This window comes from Salvelinus sp. IW2-2015, linkage group LG9 (assembly GCF_002910315.2).
Source record: "Salvelinus sp. IW2-2015 linkage group LG9, ASM291031v2, whole genome shotgun sequence".
In the NCBI taxonomy this organism is placed as follows: domain Eukaryota; kingdom Metazoa; phylum Chordata; class Actinopteri; order Salmoniformes; family Salmonidae; genus Salvelinus; species Salvelinus sp. IW2-2015.
Window position 1 is genome coordinate 28,355,374 of NC_036849.1, and position 17,278 is coordinate 28,372,651.

The window sequence follows — 17,278 nt, forward strand, 5'->3', positions numbered from 1 at the left end:
CTGAAGCCTTTTGTTCAAAGTCACCTCACCTGGATGTTCATGGGGAAACACATCCAATCATCCTCTCATCCACGCATCAGCACCATGGTGGCTTAATCCATTAATTACTCCTGTTAATCAGATGCGGACAGACCTAATCAACTGTTAACGAGATATCTCCACTATAATGACTCTAATAGTTGCATTTCAGTACACATTATTGTTGCGTTATCATTTTATTTTAATCCTCCAAAGTATTAAGTACCAATGCTTACTTGTTGTATATTTATATTAATCTCAATAAAATGTGGGACTTTTCTCAAAGTTAACATGAAAACTACATTAAACATGAAAACTCTTCAAAAATAAAGCAGGGCATAAAATTAAAAAAAAGGTTATTCAGAAACCAAATGCCCAAAACAGAAAGCAAAGCATTTTGGGGAAGTGAAGCCATGTTGATGAAGCTTCCCTGTGTTTGGGCCTGGCTGTGTAGTTTGAAAGAGTCACACATCAATCATTAATAGGAAGAGTCGTGCTGTCTGGCCATCCTGGTAGGGAGTTACAGGAGCTAGACATATACACGCACACTCAAGCCGCTCTCTTCGCTAGGCTAGAATAATTGGCTGTCGCACCATGTCAATGTCTCGTTAGCCCCTGTATTGGCTCCTCTGTAGGTCAGAGCAGTGTCAGTGTCACACTGAGCTGAGCCGAGGACAGACATAGCCAGGTGCAGCTCTAATATGGGCCAATAGGAAGACACCAAGGCTGTGAATGACGTGAGCTGTGAGACTCAGAACCATACTATTATTGAAAGCTATTCAGACAAGATCAGTGACCAGATTTCTGGGATTAAGTCACAAATCCTACCAGGGCAAGACGAGACGTTTAAGCTTTGATTATTCAAAACTTAGCCTAAATGTGATATATAGGCTACAATGTGCATTATCTGTGCTTGATGAATGTTGTTTTTCTTAAAGAGTTTCTCCGGTACATTTGTTAACTTTTTTGCCAGTAGATGTGAAAGTAGCCTTCAAAAGCCAAAATTGGTCCCCGAAAACTGATCTCTCTCTCTCTCGCTCTTATGTATGTGCATCCTGTTAGCTGTCACTCAAATGGCGAAGGGCTGAAGCTCATTCGCTAGAACTCAAATTGCTAGGGGGCTGGCCCACGTGGGGGGGGTAAAATAAGGTAAAATAGCGCCGCACAGCTTCCAGTAAACAGTCGCTTTGAAACTAGGGATTTTGTGGCTAATTGAGGCAAGACAGTAATTCTGCTCATAGATTATGCATGTATGATCTACACATTGACACATCCAGCCCAAAGCGGGAGTTTCAAAAATACTTACTAGTTTCCAAAGTTTTGGGGCATATCTTTAACTTTTCCTGGACATTTAGTTCCCTGTTTTGATTGAACAGGGCTTGTCATGGTCCTTCGAGCCAGATTGGATCAATTATCAATGTTGCTGCTATGACAGAGAATAGGGGACAGATAGCACTGAACCACCTTTACTATCCAACTAGTCTATCCTCATCACCCAATGTTACTACTGACAATGTGGGGCAGATCGGTTGCATTGAAGTACTTTTACTAACCAACCATCATTGCAACATACAATGTGCATAGCTCAGAAGTCAGAACACAATAAATGACTGTCGTGAATGAACAACAACGACAACGACATAGCCATATGGAACGTGCTTTACACAGTATTAAAAGTGGCTATCTGCTGACCTTTCAATCACTTCTATACAACATTTCCACCTCTAATTCCACAAGACATTTCTGCCGTAATTGTCCCCTACAAAATACAGGGTATGAAAACCACACGTCACTCGACAGTCTTTTGTATGTTGACTTGAAGATGAGCCTTAACAGCTGTGACATTTACCAGCTCAACGAAATAGGATTTGCAACACAAATTACACATCCTCGCCTGACACGAATCCTCGACTGACCTATTCTAGTCTCAGGAATATATTTTTCAGCCTCGTGTGATTGTTCCTTTGTCCTGTTTTCTCTCTATAAACCGAGTTTGATTCCGTATAAGTATCCCGGTATCCATTTAAGGTTTTTGACAAGCCTGATAACGGTCTTCAGTGGAAGAGGGAAGGGATGAGAACTGACAGGTGATGAGACACAAACAGGAAATTCAGCCGGTGCCCTGTCTACCGTGCACTCTAATACGTCCAGGCATAGACAGAGCTGAGATACAAAACAATATGGCACATTTCTTACAGTCCGCCGACAGTCTTTCATTTTTAGGACTGTGCAGCGGTGCTCAGCAATTGGCGGAACTATTAGCCGAATCACATCAATGTGTTTCTTTTCTCCTCCTCTCGTCAGACAGGTCAGATATTATAAACCTGTATTAATCTGGTTATCCCAGAGATACCGGTGGAAAGGTTACAACGCCCAATTGAATCTCCTTATCCTTCATCCCCATCCAGCTGTCCTGGCAGACTGAACACAGAGACAGCTAGGCTAGAGCCCGATGGGCTATCTGCGCCAAAAGAAGGACTAAAGGAATAGTAATTATCTATCTAGAGTGGTGAGAGAGGCCAGTCAGCGCACATGTCACTGCCTGGAAACTGGGGGAGTGTATAAATCTTCAATGCTACCCCCCCCCCAACCCCCCGTTTCCAAACCTTTATCTATTGCCATTACACCCATTTATCAACCAGTAAACAAAACCTGTTACCCCCCCAACAGTTCAACTCTAAAGCAAACCATCAGACAAAGCTAAGTCATTTAAAGGAGAACCGAAGACTGAAGGTCACTGAGGACATTCATTAAAATACTGTAACTTGGCTAATTGAAGCCAACTCCTGATAAAGGGGAGAAGAAAAAATATATTTTCTGTTGACTGGGCCAGCCGTCATGGCTGAGTGGCCGTCAACGGCACAAAGAGACCCATTATAGCTTTTTCTGGATACATAGAGGAAAAGTGAGTCTTGGCTAGGGGGTGGGGATAGAGGGAGAGGGAGGTAAGGGAGAGGTGACGGATGAGGCCACTGTGGAGCTGTGGGGAATGGGAGAACACACGCAGTGGCAGCAGAAGGATACTCAATCYGGAATGCCTAGCCTTCATTAGGGGTGCTATTTGTGAATGCAATTACGTCCCCCGCCCTACAATCAAATCACATAGAACTTATGTGGTGACTATAGGCCTAGTTTCATTCCATATGCTCTTCACTCATGTGAAAATTAGTGTTTGTAGCCTACCAGTTTGTAGTATACTGTATGTCCCCCCCACAAACGTAGACCAAATGTACAGTAACTAGTCTATATAAATAACATAATGCATACATTATTTACCAAAAGCTCCAAGTGCATTCTACTAAAGTGTATACGTTAGTGCTCGGTTTGTTTAAATTAATGAAAAGACGGCTGACAATTTGTAGCACGTTGCCGGACTGTGTGTTCATGGGTTGAACAGAGTGTAACCTTTACTGAAGTGCACAGTTAATCAAGTCTTTCATCTTGGAGCATTCACTCCCTTTACCAAATTCCAGCCACATAGAACTCGCTGCATTCATCGGATTGGTTGCACCTTCAAGTAAAGTGACAAAGACAAACTCCATTACTATCAATGTACCTTAGGGTTTTCCTGCTTGCGCTCTCCTTCATCCGAACCAAATAATGTTGGACTTTTCAGCTTTGGAAACTTTTAATAGAGTTCATTCCGCAATCAACCTCAGTTGGGAGCAGAGTGAACTGTGACCTCATAGTATTGATCCTCTCATATGTTTTCTGGCCGAGGTCACAAGAATCCGTTTCCCCTTCCAGAGGTCAATAATGTCAATACAGTAAATTAGGTCATTTTGCTGGAAAACATCCCGAGATGGGTCTATTTCCATTATACCAAACTTTATATGCAGGATAGACAATTACGGCCACATTTCAACTTGTCAAGTTGCCACACTTCCTGGTCTGAGAAGAAACCTGCGGTTCGAGATATATCTAAGGAAGATAAACAAGCTACCTATTGTCAGGACCAATGATAAATCACTTGCTCATTGGAGACAGAGGATTAGTGGCATTTAACCATTTTCTCTCCGTTTGAAATGGAGAGCTAGAGAAGCCTGAGAGGATACAACAGCTCCACCACAGGAGGTTGGTGGYTCCTTAAATTAGGAGAAAAGGCTCATGGTAATGACTGGAGTGGACGGGTGGAGGTATCAAATACATCAAAAACATAGTTTCCAGATGTTTGATGCCATTCCATATGCTCCGTTCCGGCCATTATTATGAGCCATCCTCCCCTCAGCAGCCTGCTGTGACCTCCACAGACTGTTCTATTTGGTCAAATAACCTAGCTACTACTGACTCGTAATTCCACTAAAACATAGGAACGGCTAGTATTTAGGTTAAAATGACTCCCTGAGTAAAGTTTCATCTAGCACATTTAAATCATGGTCAGTATACTTAGAAAAAGGCAGAAGTACTTGTAAGTGTTTAAAAAATATATATATATCAAAAGGAAGTAGGCCCTAAAGCCCAAATGTTACAATTAAGCTGTAGTTATCTGCTTCAGTCTTTTCCTTGAGGTTGCCTACTTGCAATAATAGGGCATGAAAAAAACTACAAAAGAGCGAAGAAGAAATTGACTAACGCAACAAATCCTTTGAGAGCAAGAATTCATCACTGGAGCTGAACTACTTTTTTTTTGCTAATGCCATGCACGATATCCCTCTGGTTTAGGTCAGTGAAGTAAAAAGTAGTAGTAAACAGTTTGTCAAATCGCTCCCTTCATTTTGTTCAGGTTGGAGTGGACGCCAAGGCCTGACCTCCAGTGCATATTGGAAAAGCTCACCGACGGGATAGTGTAATCAATGGGCATGATCGGGCGGAAAGAGGAGAAAGGAGATATAGGAGAGAGGAGATATAGGGGAGAGAAGAGAGTAGATATAGGAGAGAGGAGATATAGGGAAGAGAAGAGAGTAGATATAGGAGAAAGGAGATATAGGGGAGAGGAGAGAGGAGACATAGGAGAGAGGAGATATAGGGGAGAGGAGAGAGGAAACATAGGAGCGAGGAGATATGAGAGAAGAGATATAGGAGAAAGGAGATATAGGGGAGAGAGAAGATTTAGGAGAGGAGAGAGGAAAGAGGAGATAGGAGATATAGGAGAGAGGGGATATAGGTGAGAGGAGAGAGGAGATATAGGTGAGAGGGGAGAGGAGAGGAGATATAGGTGAGAGGAGAGAGGAGATATAGGGGAGAGGAGATGTAGGAGAGAGGAGAGAGGACATATAGGGGAGAGAGAGATGTAGGAGAGAGGAGATGTAGGAGAGAGGAGATGTAGGAAAGAGGACATATAAGGGGAGAGGAGATGTAGGAGAGAGGACATATAGGGGAGAGGAGATGTAGGAGAGAGGACATATAGGGAGAGGAGATGTAGGAGAGAGGAGATGTAGGAGAGAGGAGATGTAGGAGAGAGGACATATAGGGGAGAGGAGATGTAGGAGAGAGGACATATAGGGGAGAGGAGATTGTAGGGAAGGGACATATAGGGGAGAGGAGATGTAGGAGAGAGGAGATATAGGAGAGGAGAGAGGAAAGAGGAGATATCGGGGAGAGGATAGAGGAGATATAATAGAGGAGAGAGGAAAGAGGAGATAGGAGATATAGGAAAATATATAGCGGAGAGGAGAGAGGAAAGAGGAGATATCGGGGAGAGGATAGAGGAGATATAATAGAGGAGAGAGGAAAGAGAAGATAGGAGATATAGGAGAAGATATAGCGGAGAGGAGAGAGGCTTCAGACTTGGCTAAAGGGCTGCAGACAGACAGAGCACCGACTGGGACCACTGAGATGGAGTCCAAATAGACCCTAAATATGCCCCGTGAAACAGGAAATATATTTTATTGGAGAACTAAGGGGGTAGGGCACAATTTAGATTTAGATTGGATTCCTACTGACGTCAGTGTTATCAATGTGTCTCATAAGTCCACACTGCAGTCTGATGAATGTTCTGGTGCATGGTTGATKTGTTTAATCGATTGGTTGCTTACTGTGTAGTCTGCATTGCCATTGGCTAGTTATGACTGGTTAATCACTTTGTTTTTGTCATGATTTGTATTTGTCGTAACAGTACCATGCATTGTGACAAATGCTCAAGGTGCCTAAGTTTTAGAGGTACTTTTGTGTTTTGTTGATGGGTTTTAGATAACCTACAGTGCAACTTGAGGTAACCACATTCTACATCACGAGCAATGCTCAAATTCTAATCTAATTGCATAATTATTTGAGAAGGTAACTCAATTTGCCACAGCAGGCAATATAAAACATATGATGGCATACACTTACATGATGATGAACAAGTCAATATGTCAAGTTGTTTCACATTTTATCTCTAACAAAAAAAAGGTTTGTCACGGTCTTGGAAATGAGCGGACCAAGGCGCAGCGTGAGTATAGTTCCACATATTTATTTTAGTGAAACTAACAAAACAAAATAACAAAACTTACAAAGGCCGTGAGGACGAAGTGCCCAAACACACTAACAAACAATCAATATCCAACAAATGCAGGTGGGGAAAAAATCTACCTAAATATGATCCCCAATTAGAGGCAACGATTACCAGCTGCCTCTAATTGGGAACCACACAAACCACCAACCTAGAAATCTATAAACTAGATAACCCCACCGGTCATGCTCTGACCTAAACACAATAGAGAACTGAGGGCTCTCTATGGTCAGGGTGTGACAAGGTTAGAATGTTGCATTTTGAAATATGTGTATTACTTACAACCTGCATACAAAACATTGTGATGAAAGCCTTTCTTTTAAATATATATACATATATATTTATAATTGCTTTTTTCCTCATCAATCTACACACAATACCCCATAATGACAGAGCAAAAACATTTATTTTTTATTTTTATTAATTAAAAAAATATATATAATAATAATCAGTTACATAAGTATTCAGACCCTTTACTCAGTACTTTGTTGAAGCACCTTTAGCAGTGATTACAGCCTTGAGTCTTCTTGGGTATGATGCTACAAGCTTGGCACACCTGTATTTGGGGAGTTTCTCCCATTTTTTTCTGCAGATCCTCTCAAGCTCTGTCAGGTTGGATGGGGAGCGTTGCAACACAGCTATTGTCAGGTCTCTCCAGAGATGTTCGATCGGGTTCAAGTCCAGGCTCTGGCTGGGCCACTCAAGGAAATTCAGAGACTTGCCCGGAAGCCTTTCCTGTGTTGTCTTGGCTGTGTGCTTAGGGTCATTGTCCTTTTGAAAGGTGAACCTTGGCCCCAGTCTGAGGTCCTGAGCGCTCTTGAGCAGGTTTTCATCAAGGATCTCTCTGTACTTTGCTCCGTTCATCTTTGCCTCGATCCTGAATAGTCTCCCAGTCCCTGCCGTTGAAAAACATCCCCACAGCATGATGCTGCCACCACCATGCTTCACCGTAGGGATTGTGCCAGGTTTCCTCCAGACGTGACGCTTGGCATTTAGGCCTAATAGTTCAATTTTGGTTTCATCAGACTAGAGAATCTTGTTTCTCATGGTCTTAGAGTCTTTAGGTACCTTTTGGCAAACTCCAAGCGGGCTGTCATGTGCCTTTTACTGAGGAGTGGCTTCTGTCTGGCCACTCTACCATAAAGGCCTGATTGGTGGAGTGCTGCAGAGATGGTTGTCCTTCTGGAAGGTTATCCCATCTCCACAGAGGAACTCTTGAGCTCTGTCAGAGTGACCATCGAGTTTTTGGTCACCTCCCTGACCAAGGCCCCATTTTAAAAATAGACGAAACATTTCTAAAAAACTGTTTTTTCTTTTTCTTTATGGGATTTTGTGTGTAGATTGCTGAGGAAATGTTGTTATTTAATCAATTTAAGAATAAGGCTGTAGCGTAACAAAATGTGGAAAAAGTCACGTACTTTCTGAAGGCACTGTACATTTTACATACCCATTTTACATACACATTTTACATATACATTTTACATACACATTTTACATATACATTTTACAATCATGGTACTTTTATATACAGCAATCACATAACAAGAATACATTATCGAACATAACCTCTTTAATCCCAACCCTCAGTCACTCTCAACCCATCCCACCTATCATCATTGGCCACCCTCGTTTGGTTTCCTTGTGCCATATATTTTTCAATTGTGCTGTGACGTTTTACATACATTTTTTACCTTTCTAATCGCATACTATCTACAGATTGCGAGCTAAAAATGAAAACCTTCCCTACAAGTATTATTATATTATTGATTGATTTACTATGGCTTTCCAAATTACCCAACACTGCTATTTGTAAGGTTAATTTTAAGTGATTTTTTAACCACTCCTGAACCTGTGACCATAAACAAGCTTCATAGGGGCAATACCAGAATAACTGATCTAGTGATTGTCTCTTCGTAGTGCTGAGATTGTTGTATGCCCTATATATAGCATTCTGCTGATGGCAGAATTTTGTATAGTAATTTAAATTGAAAAACTCGAAGTGTTGAATCAAGTGTTGTTTTTTGTATCAGTTCATGTGCCATGGAATCGGTACATCGAAAATCTCTTCCCATTTATTTTGCAACCTGTATGGCGCAGCTGCTAACATTTTTGTCCTCAAATGAAACTGGTATATTTTTCTATTTATACCAATTATTTTCAGCCAAGTTCCCTACCTTCTCCCTCTTCCACTTGCCTCCTCCATTTTTGTGGTAATGCTGCAATCAGTCAGTTGTACGTTTGCATTGAGCAGACGTTCACATATATTTTCAATAGCTGCATATGTGACATAACTCCACCGTTTCTATTCATAATATTCATAAATATTTATTATATTTAATAAATATAATACCTTTTTTTTTTCATTCCCCCCCCATTTTTTTAATGAATGATTATATTTGAATTTAACGAGAAGATTTTTTGTGATATTTCTTCTATCTTTTCTGGAGGAAAAGCAGCTTTGTAACCCGCTTTGTATGGCTTGTTTAAGAAAGGACGGTACTTTAAACAAAGTTTCATCTTCAATTAGTCGGAAATTAGACTTTCTAATCTGTATAAAGGCAAAAATACAAATTTTTAACAAAGGATGAACCTTTCTTAATAATCTTAATAAAGGCCTTTCTTTAAAGCTGGACCTAACCCCTGCCTCTCCAAGTCCCATGTCACGTGTGTCCCTCTCCGGCCTCTAGGTCACCAGGCTGCTCGTTAGGGTGCACACCTGTCACCAGCGTTACGCGCATAATGACACTCACCTGGACTCCATCACCTCCTTGATTACCTGCCCTTTATATGTCACTCCCTTTGGTTTCTTCCCCAGTCGTCATTGTTGCTGTTTCATGTCGGTGCGCTGTTTGTGTATCTTGTTTTGTTCATTTATTAATTAAATGTATTCACTCCCTGAACTTGCTTCCCGACTCTCAGCGTACAACGTTACACCCCAGGACTCGCCTCTAGTCTGTAGCAGCACCCCACTCCAAATGTTATCATACAGGCTGACACTTTATCATACAGACACTTTATCACTCCAAGTTCAGGTTGAAAAACTTACTGAGGGAGTGCAAACTGTTTTCCATCAACTTTCTTTCTCCCTCCCTAGCAATTAAACCTTTGGGTCTAACCCAAATAACCGCTACATTTCAGCCGCTCATTAATCTAGAGAATTTCATTTGGATACACTACAGTAGCACAACCGTCACCTTAGATCAATTTCACGACCCAGTCCCTAGCCATTTATATGACAATAAATAGGAGTGAAATGGTAGTTAGTAAACAATGTAAATGAACATCTGTGAACAGTGTGTATTGATCTTGTTTTCATTTGAATGTTGGCTCATACCCTTCATTTGTCTGTTTCGCCTCCTCCATCAGGTATAATGAAAGTGTTTTATTGAATTTAGCATCTGGTGTGCTAACTAGCAATATCTGAACCCAATTTGGCCTGTAATAACATTGGCAAGCAAACAGCATTCATGTCAGGTTCTCTCCAACATGGTATGGTGTTGTTGACTGTAGCCTTGGGGATTCTCTGTTCTTTTAGATGTTTCTTTTAGAGGCTATAGCATGAAGTCATTGATACAATATAATATATGATATAAAATTATGTTAAAACGATCCATAAGAGTGCATGCAGGCAAGGGAACAGCTAAAGAGATGAGAGTGCATGCAGGCAAGGGAACAGCTAAAGGGATGAGAGTGCATGCAGGCAGGGGAATCAGCTAAGGGATGAGAAGTCATGCAGGCAAGGGACAGGCTATAAGGGTGAGAGTGCATGCAGGCAAGGGAACAGCTAAGAGATGAGAGTTCATGCAGGCAAGGGAACACTAAGAGATGAGAGTGCATGCAGCAAGGGAACAGCTAAAGAGATGAGAGTGCATGCAGGCAAGGGAACAGCTAAAGGGATGAGAGTGCATGCAGGCAGAGGAAGCTAAGAAGATAGAGTCATGCAGGCAAGGGAACAGCTAAAGGATGAGAGTGCATGCAGGCAAGGGAACAGCTAAAGAGATGAGAGTGCATGCAGGCAAGGGAACAGCTAAAGAGATGAGAGTGCATGCAGGCAAGGGAACAGCTAAAGAGATGAGAGTGCATGCAGGCAAGGAACAGCTAAAGAGATGAGAGTGCATGCAGGCAAGGGAACAGCTAAAGAGATGAGAGTGCATGCAGGCAAGGGAACAGCTAGTAGATGGAAGTGCATGCAGGCAAGGGAACAGCTAAAGAGATGAGAGTGCATGCAGGCAAGGGTAACAATAGCTAAAAGGATAGAGTGCATGCAGGCAAGGGAACAGCTAAAGGGATGAGAGTGCATGCAGGCAAGGGAACAGCTAAAGAGATGAGAGTGCATGCAGGCAAATGAACAGCTAAAGTGCCAACACATTACTTGATATGCATTTCCTACTCTATATTAAACTTTCAGGTATGCATTTTTTGTTTACCTGTGTTTTGGCACAATTTCAAAGTAATGTTTTCTCACCCTCACCTACTAATCTCTACATGTTCATAATTTTGATCGGGTGTTGGTTTTGACATTGAAAATACTTAGAATATCCTCTTATGTGGAGATCAAGAGGGATACTTTTTAATGTGGCCCATTCTAAGATAGCTCAATGCCAAATACCATCAAAACCAGCCTTTGATGCCCGAGCCAAAGATATTAAACATTGTGGAATGTGGTAGTGGAGTGCAAGTGCCAGGTGTATACCACAGTATAATTAGGTCTGAATTGAATTAAAGCAACATATAAAATACAATGTCACTTACTTGTTAGGTTCATCTTTACGGTCGGTATTGGTATACGTTAAGGTTTGGGTTTGGTTTGGGTTATTATAGCTGATATAGTTTATGGTCAGGTGTAAATCAGGATTTTTTGAAATAATTTTTCTCCACATCAAAGGATTTCCTATGAGACACATAGTTCATGAGGTATGTATGTGAGTAGGTGTTTCAAGTTTCAAGTTTTTATTGTCACGTGCACTAGTTCAGTCTTTCTTGCTTGCTCTTTCCCAACAATGCAGTAATCAATATCAGTAGAACTATAAAAATAAATAAAAGTAGAACAAAAACAGACGAGAAATAGAAATAAGAAGAACACAAGAAAGTAATTAAGCTATATACAGGGTCAGTTCCAGGGCAAGTGCTAATAACATATTTACAATTAGCAAAGTTTGGTCGGAGCTCGCAAGATGGCAGCCATACAGTACAGCGCCAACTTTGTCTTAAGGTGTCAAGAATCTGTCGTATTAAGGTTGAAGAATGTCAACCTTATAATGACCTAATGAGGGAAGTGAATGCTTATGCAGGGATCAAGGATAAAGTCTTCAAAAACACACTCACTCACACTCACACTCATTGGCTTACTCTGACATTGTAACTTACTCTCCCTGCCCACTCATTTTGAAAAATATTTTAAATATGTATTTACTGCATGTAGGAGTTTCACAGTATTGCATGCCTCTATTGTGTATGGATGTGGGGATGAGAAGAAGGAGATACAGTGCATTTGGAAAGTATTCAGACCCTTTGACTTTTTCTACATTTTGTTACGTTACAGCCTTATTCTAAAATGGATTAAGTAAAAACATTTCCTCATCAACCTACAAACAATACCTCATAATGAAAAAGCGAAAACAGGTTTTTAGAATTTTTTGCAAATGGGGAGAAGAGCMTTGGTCAGGGAGGTGAMCAAGAACATTATGRTCACTCTGACAGAGCTCCAGAGTTCCTCTGTAGAGATGGGAGAACCTTCCAGAAGAAGGACAACCATCTGTGCAGCACTCCACCAATCAGGCCTTTATGGTAGAGTGGCCAGACGGAAGCCACTCCTCAGTAAAAGGCACATGACAGCCTGCTTGGAGTTTGCCAAAAGGCACCTAAAGGACTCATAGACCATGAGAAACAAGATTCTCTAGTCTGATGAAACCAAGATTGAACTCTTTGGCCTGAATGCCAAGCGTCACGTCTGGAGGAAACCTGGCACCATCCCTACGGTAAAGCATGATGGTGGCAGCATCATGCTGTGGGGATTTTTTTCAGTGGCAGGGACTTGGAGACTAGTCGGGATCGAGGGAAAGATGAACGGAGCAAAGTAAAGAGAGATCCTTGATGAAATCCTGCTCCAGAGCGCTCAGGGCCTTAGACTGGGGCAAAGATTCACCTTCCAACAGGACAACGACCCTAAGCAGACAGCCAAGACAACACAGGAGTGGGTTCGGGACAAGTCTCTGAATTTCCTTGAGTGGTCCAGCCAGAGCCCGAACTTGAACCCGATCTAACATCTCTGGAGAGACCTGAAAATAGCTGTGCAGTGACGCTCCCCATCCAACCTGACAGAGCTTGAGAGGATCTGCAGAGAAGAATGGGAGAAACTCCCCAAATACAAGTGTGCCAAGCTTGTAGCATCATACCCAAGAAGACTCAAGGCTGTAATTGCTGCCAAAGGTGCTTCAACAAAGTACTGAGTAAAGGGACTGAATACTTATGTAAATGTAATATTTCATATATTTTTTATTTTATTAGCAAAAATGTCTAAATAACAGTTTTTGCTTTGTCATTATGGGGTATTGTGTGTAGATTGATGAGGATTTTTATTTAATCCATTTTAGAATAAGACTGTAACGTAACAAAATGTGGGAAAGGTTAAGGGGTCTGAATACTTTCTGAATTCACTGTAGTTGCAGCCTAACTCCTGATAGCAGAGTATTCAACCTTGACATTGCCTCTCCTCTCAATACATAGCTGTGCAATGCTTGATGTCGATAGCAAACAACCTATTGAATCCCGCCGCTAAAAGCAATCAAATGAAGTATGTAATTGTGAAGTCAAGCGTTAATCGCCAGCATAACTATAATACCAGAATAATGAAGGGTGTTATTTTTCTTAAGGATTGGCACACAATTATACCTCTCATCACAGTGGCATACAGACACATTAAATAGAAGAGATGCACGCTAATAACAATAACGACAGGGACAATAGAATTAAAACATGGCTATGAGTGATACAATACAGTACTAATGGAGTACTGCTGCAAGGCTGTATCCAAGAGGGTTGCCATGTCTCCAAAGTCAATTTGCATGCCTATTATGTCCAATAAGAATTTTTAGGTTTGCATTCTAGTCTTCACACATAAATGAAATCATAACCAATGAGATCCATCTAGAAACAGTGTTAAACAGAAATGTGAGTTCCATTATATTTTGTTTTCCCAAGGTAGCTTGTTTGTATTTGTATGCAGGTCATAAATGCCACCTACTCAGTCGTTCTGATGAAGAAAATAATCACCATGGCTGACATGGGTGTCTTTCCATTCCCTTCTCTACCAACTAAGATGTGTTTCCCTATGTCACCCTGACAGTTAACTAGTTGCACTGTCAATAGCTATAGCAGTGGATTTTGTGGTGAGTAATTCAATTTAAGTCAAATTATTCATAATTTCAAAATGGAAATCCCCAAGGCTGCTATATGTTGAGCTCCATTCTCAGAGGGGTGCAAATAACTAGCACCAAACATCCCCAAACAACTAGCACCAAACATCCCTAAACAACTAGCACCAAACATCCCTAAACAACTAGCACCAAACATCCCTAAACAACTAGCACCAAACATCTCTAAACCAAACTAGCACAAACATCCCTAAACAACTAGCACCAAAACATCCCTAAACAACAACTACAACCAAACATCCCTAAACAACTACACGAAACTCTCTAAACAACTAGCACCAAACATCCCTAAACAACTAGCACCAAACATCCCTAATAAACTACCACCAAACATCCCTAACAACTAGCACCAAACATCCCTAAACAACTAGCCACCAAACATCCCTAACAAATAGCACCAAACATCCCTAACAACACCACAAACATCCTAAACAACTACAACCAACATCCCTAAACCTACAACCAAACATCCCTAAACTACCACCAAACATCCAAACAACTACAACCAAACACCCAAACTACCACCAAACATTCATAAACAACTACAACCAAACATCCCTAAACAACTACACCAAACATTCCCTAAACAACTACAACCAATCATCCCTAAACAACTACAACCAAACACCCTAAACTACCACCAAAACATTCCTAAACAACTACAACCAAACATCCCTAAACTACCACCAAACATTCCTAAACAACTACCACCAAACATTCCTAAACAACTACAATCAATCATCCCTAAACAACTACAACCAAACATCCCTAAACTACCACCAAACATCCTAAACAACTACACCAAACATTCCTAAACAACTACCACCAACATCCCTAACAACTACACCAAACATCCCTAAAAACTACCACCAAACATCCCTAAACAACTACTTTACCACCAAACATCCATAAACAAATATCACCAATCATCCCTAAACAACTATCACCAAACATCCCTAAACAACTCACCAAACATCCCTAAACAACTTCTACCAAAACACCCTAAACAAATACACCAAACATCCCTAAAAAACTACCACCAAACATCCCTAAACAACTACTTTACCACCAAACATCCATAAACAAATATCACCAATCATCCCTAAACAAACTATCACCAAACATCCCTAAACAACTTCTACCAAACACACCTAACAAATATCACCAAACATCCTAAACAACTACTTTACCACCAAACATCCATAAACAAATATCACTAATCATCCTAAACAAATATCACCAAAACATCCCTAAACAACTACTTTACCACCAAACATCCATAAACAAATATCACTAATCATCCCTAAACAACTATCACCTAACATCCCTAAACAACTACTACCAAACACCCCTAAACAAATATCACCAAACATCCCTAACAGCTACATGTCTAACAAGCTACTACCTTCTCATCCCCAACCAGCTGTACTGCACTTAATATAGGCTTGTGTTAGAAACACTGGGAATGTTTATCCTAAAGAAGGCCTATGTAATTTAGTCAAGAGGCCCCAAGTCATGCTTTAACCATCACAGAGTGCTAATTAGCAAAACGGAAAGTACAGATATTCTGTCTTGTAATTCTATGTGTAATGTACATGGGAATTGTGAGGATCTGTGTTTATTGCACTATAACCCAATACTATATCACATGTGATATAATATTAGCAACTGTTAGCCTGGGTGCCTGGGTGTCTGTGTGTGTGTGCTGAAAGTAACATTGTGCCCSAGATAGTGTGCTGAGAAGCTGTGGTTAACCTTGAGCGAGAACAGTATGCTTTCTATGCAGGTGCAAATAGCTCAGACAATGTTACAGAACTGTCTGACCTCAGACTCCAGGGTGTGGGAGCGTAATCTACACAGCAACAGCGCCGGACACCAAGGAGCGCCAAGAGGCTGGGACCAGCCTGAGCGCCGGCGATAGGCTGAGCAAGTTTAAACCACGCTCAGCCTCTACTGTGATAGGCCAACAGATGGGTTGGAACTACGTCTATCACAGTATAAGAACAGCTGTTTACTTACTTCCTGCCAGTTCTCTGTTCTGCCCTGCGAGGTGATACAGAGAACCCGTATATACGAAAATTGCATTTACCATTTATCGCTTGAGTTTAATAAAAATACTTAAAGTATATTCGGTGACTCTGAATCACATTTTGTCCTGATACCAGATTAGAATTGACGCAAATCCTTAATAGAATATTACGAGACCCAGAAAGTGCCCCCTGTTAGCCAAACATTTAGGAACTATTTCTTGGGCCAATGGTCTTTGGCCTGACACATGTTAATAACAAGTTGATGATAGTTTGAATAGTACTCTCACATCAAAAAGTTACACTTTTTAGTCTTGCGTTAACTTTGACTGTATGCAGCGCCTGCCAGTTTTAAATATGAATGGAGAAAATGGTTAGCCTGTCACACCCTGATCTGTTTCACCTGTCTTTGTGCTTGTCTCCACCTCCTTCCAGGTGTCACCCATCTTTCTCATTATCCCCAGTGTATTTACAGCTGTGTTCTCTGTTTGTCTGTTGCCAGTTTGTTTTGTTTCGTCAAGCCTATCAACGTTTTTCCCTTGCTCCTGTCTTTCTCTAGTTCCTGTTTTCTAGCTTTCCCAGTTTTGATTATTCTGCCTGCCCTGACCCTGAGCCTGCCTGCCGTCCTGTACCTTGTCACACCACCCTGGATTACTGACCTCTGCCTGCCCTGACCTTGAGACTGCCTGCCGTTCTGGACCTTTCTGACTCTGCTCTGGATTACTGACCTCTGCCTGCCCTTGACCTGTTCGTTGCCTGCCCTCCAGTTTTTGTAATAAACCTTTGTCACTTTGAAACTGTCTGCATCTGGGTCTTCTCCTGAGGCGTGATATAGCCTTAAAATGTCTTAAAAGCAATAATAAATATTTATGCATTTACTTGCAATGTAATCACCTAAAGCAATCACAACCCTGTTTAGAAAGAAATATGAATAAATCAGTTTAGCCACACACACAATCCCTGAAGTGCCATACAAATATTTTTTTAACACCAAAGTGGCTCCGTTGTCTTGTTGTATTTACATAAGTGTATTAAAAAGAATAAATTGCACTTAAGTGAAAAACAAACAGTGTGCCATTACACAAGTATCAGGAGATCTCCAACACTCTTAGAAACACTCCTATCTTGGATGGTAATACAGCTGTTGTAGCATCCTTCTCACACCCCCTCCTCTGGTCAGAGGAAGATCCAGCATAAGGGACCCGCTGTGCCTCTATCAAGATGCCATTCTCTGAGGTCACCAAAGGTCACCGAGGTGCCCAGAGTTCATGTGCACTTTTAAGTAACGTGAAACTCTACTCAGGCTCCTTATCAACTTTCTAATTGGATTAGAGCTCAAAGCAGAGGCCCTCTTTTGACTCTTTTGTCTG